Source organism: Coptis chinensis, chromosome 8 (assembly GCF_015680905.1).
Source record: "Coptis chinensis isolate HL-2020 chromosome 8, ASM1568090v1, whole genome shotgun sequence".
In the NCBI taxonomy this organism is placed as follows: Eukaryota; Viridiplantae; Streptophyta; class Magnoliopsida; order Ranunculales; family Ranunculaceae; genus Coptis; species Coptis chinensis.
In genome coordinates, this window is record NC_141463.1 from 79,112,469 (window position 1) to 79,117,803 (window position 5,335).

The window sequence follows — 5,335 nt, forward strand, 5'->3', positions numbered from 1 at the left end:
ACAGCAAAGGTGTTGTCACAGGCTGGGAGAACTACTTTTATCCAAGCTGTGATTCAGGCCACTCCTCTATATGTCATGTAAACTTATTTGCTTCCTGTCTCAATTTGCAATAAGATTGATAAGGCATGTAGAGATTTCTAGTGGTCTGGAAAGGAACAATCTAAATGTGTCCACACCATAGGGTAGGATCACATATGTCAACCTAAAGAAACTGGAGGATTGGGTTTAAGGAAGGCTAGAGACATGAATGTAGCAATGTTGGCTAAACTACCATGGAAAGCTGCCACAGATATTCTGTCCTTCTGGACTAGAACTATGTTCAGTATCTATGACAAACACTGGATAGGTGATGTGGACAAACCCCAAGATGAATACCATCGAGTCCACCCAGTCAGGTTTCTGTTTGTACTATACTCATTTAGGCATTCAGTTGTTTTAACTCAACAAGATGCATGAACCTTGAAGTCGTCGCCAATCGGTATTAAGTTCACGTATTTAATCATTATATACTTGGAATTATTGTAGGGTCCTCCGGCGATTTATCCAAGGATATTCGGTCATGAGGCTATCGGGTAATTTCGGAACACCATCAAGTGTTTAAGTTAAATTATATTTGATATACTCTTATCATTATTATTTTTAGAACTTATTCTATATTGTCCAACAAGGTTCAATGCAATTCGTTCTTATTGGAGCCTGGAGGAATCCGTTCTAATAGTTTTGATATCTGGGAGATTGATCACACTCTTATGTTGATTGCTATGCCTAGATTTGAGAAATGCTAATTTTTTTTTATGATACTATATTTATGTTGCATTTATTCATGCAAGTTCACTTAATATTCAGTGATAATTGTGGGTAAAAAATATTATTCAACCACTTGTTATAAGACTTGGCTCTTCACATGAAAGTGCTCGGCCTATGTCGTAATTTGTGATAGGATAAGTTGTTGCTGGTCAAGAGCCTTTGCTCAATAGCATTTATGTTAGAACTACTTCGTCTTGATTTTGTTTGAGTCTGTGTGTCAAAGAGAATATAAATATCACATGTCCTTTCAATATGCAATTTGTAACCTGTTTGTGTGTAAGTTAGTTCTTAGGAATGGTCCTATTCAAGTTTATATAATTAAAATATTTGAATTTGAGTGTCTAGAAACTTATATATATAAGATGAATCGTGATACTTTAGCATAACAAACCAATCAAATTTCTTATTTATTATTCCTTTGGTAATTGATTAGAGTCGTGGAGAACTTAAGGGAGAACGTAAGTGAAGTAAAAGAAGGTGATATTGTGGTTCCAACATTTATACCGGATTGTTAAGAGTGCAAAGACTGTTTGTCAGAAAAGAGCAACCTATGTTCTAAGTTCCCTTTTAGTATCTCTCCTTGGATGCCTAGAGATAGGACAAGTAGATTCACAGACACTTTAGTGGAGGTGGTGTGGCTGATGTTTTAGTGAATATACTGTGGCTAATGTTGCACATTTGACGAAGATCGACCCATCAGTTCCTCCAAATAGGGCATGACTTCTTCCAATGACGTATGGTTGAATTATTTTGTCATACTAAAAAAATAAATAATATGATGGAAGTTACTATGTTACTCAAGTCACATGTGTTGTGTGAGTTAGTTCAAAATTGTTTCTTTAACTATTTACTAAAATTATAAGAAAATGCAATAAGCCGTGAATTAGTTCAGCTATGAACTAAGATATGATATTTGTTGTTTTGCATATACAGGAGGAGAGGGTTGTTTTTTGCATGTTCAGGTAGTCTCCCTGGAACGGGGCAAAAAAATTGATTTTTTTTTTAGTATCAACACATTAGTAATGGTTATAGACCATTGCAAAATCTAAATAAGCAACGCCTTTTAACCGTTAGTAATTAGAAATTGCATCGGTATCTAACCGTTATAAATATTTGCAACACTTTACCCACGCCAAATTTGCAACGCATTATAAACGTTGCAAAAAATAATAGTAACGCTTTTTGGCCGTTGCTAATTGCCTGTTTTGGTGTAGTCAAGCCCATCCAGTTGGACAATTCTTCTACACCCAGTGCATACAATCGATTGATCCAAGCATTCTTGGATAACCTTTTTTCGCATTTTCAGCTAATATTTTTAGCCGTGTCTGCCTCAGTTGGTCGTCTAAAGTACTCTTTCTCAAACGCCGTGATTATTGCAGCGCACCAACGCTTCATAGATACAGTTGCTGTGGAATCTCCAAGTTGAAAATACTGATCCGTTAAATCAGATGAACAACCAGTTGCTAATTGTTCAACTGTAACTAATCCTTTCTGCAACCTATAAGTTGCTTGCCGACCCAATCCATCCACCTTGTCTTGGAAGTAGTCGTCAAATGCTGCAACATGCAACAACATATACGTAAAAAGCTCTTTTTGCATCCTGTACCTTCACCTAAACTTATGAGGAGGCCACCTACAAAGTGTTGTGAAATAATCCCTCAGTATAGCGCGTTTACGAACATCACCACCATCTCTAAACGTATATGCTCTGCCCATCACAGATCCACCGTGTTTGTCTGTATTTACATCTTCAATGGTTGTTTGAGCCATTAATGCCCCAGCTGTGTATAATAATTGTTACCTCCTCCTCCTTCTGACCTTGCCTCTTTTTTGTGTATGAGATGAGATGGTATATGGATGATATAGATAGATGATGGTCGTTGAGCAAAATAGAAGCGTATCGAAACCTAATTATCCCTCAATAAGTAAAGGATAAGTAGGGTATCGTTCCACTTTTAAGTGTATGTTTATATGAATGACAGGACTGAAAAGGGGGTTGAGGGATTAAAAACTATGATTGTAGATATTTTAGATTCTAATGCTAAACTAAACTAAACTAAACTATTGAGAATTTATAAGAGAGAGAATTCAAGAGATTAGAATCCACTAATACTTTTGATTCAATGACCTTTTGCTTCATGGTTGTTCTCACAAGTAGACTACAATTAGGCAATCGAAATGAAGTGATGCCTCTTGGACGAAACATCGTTAACAAATAACTCTACTTAAGGTTGTTCCTATGTTCATGTTACTAGTATCTTCTTTCCTTTTATGTGAGTTTGGACAGTTATTCAATGAATCACCATCTAAGGCAAACACAATGAATACTTCCCTTACTCTAAAACACTACACAACTAGAAGAAAAGTAGAAAATAATAGTATAATCACTACACTAGAACATCATTTTTGTGACGCCAATTTGATGTCACAAATATTTTTTGTGACGCCATTTTGGCGTCAGAAATTTGGTGTCACAATTTAGCGTCGCTAATATTTGTGACGTCATTTTGGCGTCACAAATATTAGTGACGTCATATTGACGTTACAAATTTGTGACGCCAAAACGACGTCATTAATATTTGTGACGCTATTTTAACGTTACAAATATTAGTGACGCCATATTGACGTCACAAATTTGTGACGCCAAAACGATGTCACTAATATTTATGATGCCATTTTGGCGTCACAAATTTGTGACGTCAGTATGACATCACTAATATTTGTGACGCCAAAATGGCGTCACTAAAATTGAATTAATTTGAAAAAAAATATATTGCACAATTAGCCCCAAATTTGGGGCTACATCCACGTACTCTAAATAATCTGTCCAAGAATCACTTAGAATTTTCATTCACCCACACAAGTCCTAACAAGAACAATAACTACATTACTTTTTTATAGATACAAAAAAAGAAAACTTTACACAACATTGTGTTCTCAATACTCAATATATATTTAACATTACACCTTCCACATAGTCCCAAACTATACATTCCACTTGTATTAACATTAAACATGTACAAAAGAAAAGTAAAAGTGTAAAACTAAAGAAACCAAACACAACACAAGCTTTTACTAAACAGTACGAAAGTGTTCATAAATTTACACTACAAAAAATAGCTCTGCTTGAAGCTTTCCAGAATAGTTCTCCCATGAAAACATCCACATTCTTCCCACCTACAAGGAATAAATGGAGCATATGATCAATATGTCTATTCAAGAGATTACTTCAATATAAAACTAACCAACTCTATGTCTAGTGAAAGGTAGTTAACCCTCCCCCATCGCTTTTATGAGGATCATCTTCCGAAATTATGGGGTGAAGGTAACATTACCAAGCATCCGGCTTCTAAAAGATATATTAGAAATATACAAGTACTATCTTCTACCGACTACCGCGTTGTGGAAGTAATAGCCATTTAAAAGTTCAAGAGGATACATCGTCGATCCACATATGTGAAACGCGTTTCTATTTATAAGTACTATACATTCCATGCTTGTACAGCTTTGTCGATATTGTTCGCTATTTGTATGGATCCTATTCCTAGGAAAATACAACGTATCAAACTTGTGACGATAAACATGTATGCAAAGGTCAAAGTAAGCATCATCTATTAGTCGCATAAAACAATGCCTAAAGTCCTAACTATCACACACGCTTGATCACAAGTACAAAATATGCTTAACAATATGCATATTTAAAACAAAAATGAGAGACCCTCGAAGGCTGTAATACAATCAATGGCTACTAATAACTATAGTAAGCATTTCTCAGATATATGGCTACGAGCACTACCAACTTGTTTACAACTTTACTGAAACTTATGACTTAAGAATTGTATGATTATGCAATCACTAATTCAGACTTGAGAGAACTTGAAAATACACAATTTACTCGCCATAATTTTAAAATGAAGAAAGTGGATAGTCTACTGTCTTTTTATATAGGGTAAGGGTGTACCTCCGAAACCAGTTAAAATTCATATCTGGGTGTCTGAAGCTTTGTGAGTTTGTCCCTCATAATCACTAGAAGAAATAGGTATCACATCAGTAAGGAAATACAAGAATAGCTCAGCTTTTATTTAAAAAAGGGGTAAAATAAATAATCAGACAAGATAAAGCAAATTGTTCTGATAAGTATCTGCCCCAACATAATGAACACTAAGAAATGTAAATTGATATGTTATTTCAAGTACCGGCATCTTGATATCTTTCCTCTATGGTAGCCGTGATACAAACTCCTAATCAAATGAAGTTCCTCTCAAGTAAATCGTGCCTTCCTCAAAGACTCGAGCAAGACATAAACTTCGTGGCTTAAAACATTGAGGATTAAACCTAAAACGCAAAAAACGAAGAACAACAGTAAAAATCCCAGCCAACTTCTACCAACATCTGTTTCCGGGTGAGATGAAAGACAATTGTGGTCATATGCCTTTAAGAACATGAACACAAGCTATATACATTGTTTTTCTTTTACTTGAAACTCATATTCGTATAGAAACATATGGGACAATCTCTTTATGCTAAT

At 35.2% G+C, this 5,335-nt stretch overlaps 1 long non-coding RNA gene across 1 annotated transcript; it reads right to left on the reverse strand.

The window, feature by feature from the left end:
* Positions 1-3,679: 3,679 nt before the first annotated feature.
* Positions 3,680-5,009, reverse strand: LOC147483308 (uncharacterized). Its single transcript, XR_015203919.1, has 2 exons — positions 4,769-5,009; positions 3,680-3,984 (listed from the first exon to the last, which is right to left on the reverse strand). It is a non-coding gene; the product is annotated as an uncharacterized LOC147483308 (long non-coding RNA).
* Between the last annotated feature and the right edge of the window lie 326 nt (positions 5,010-5,335).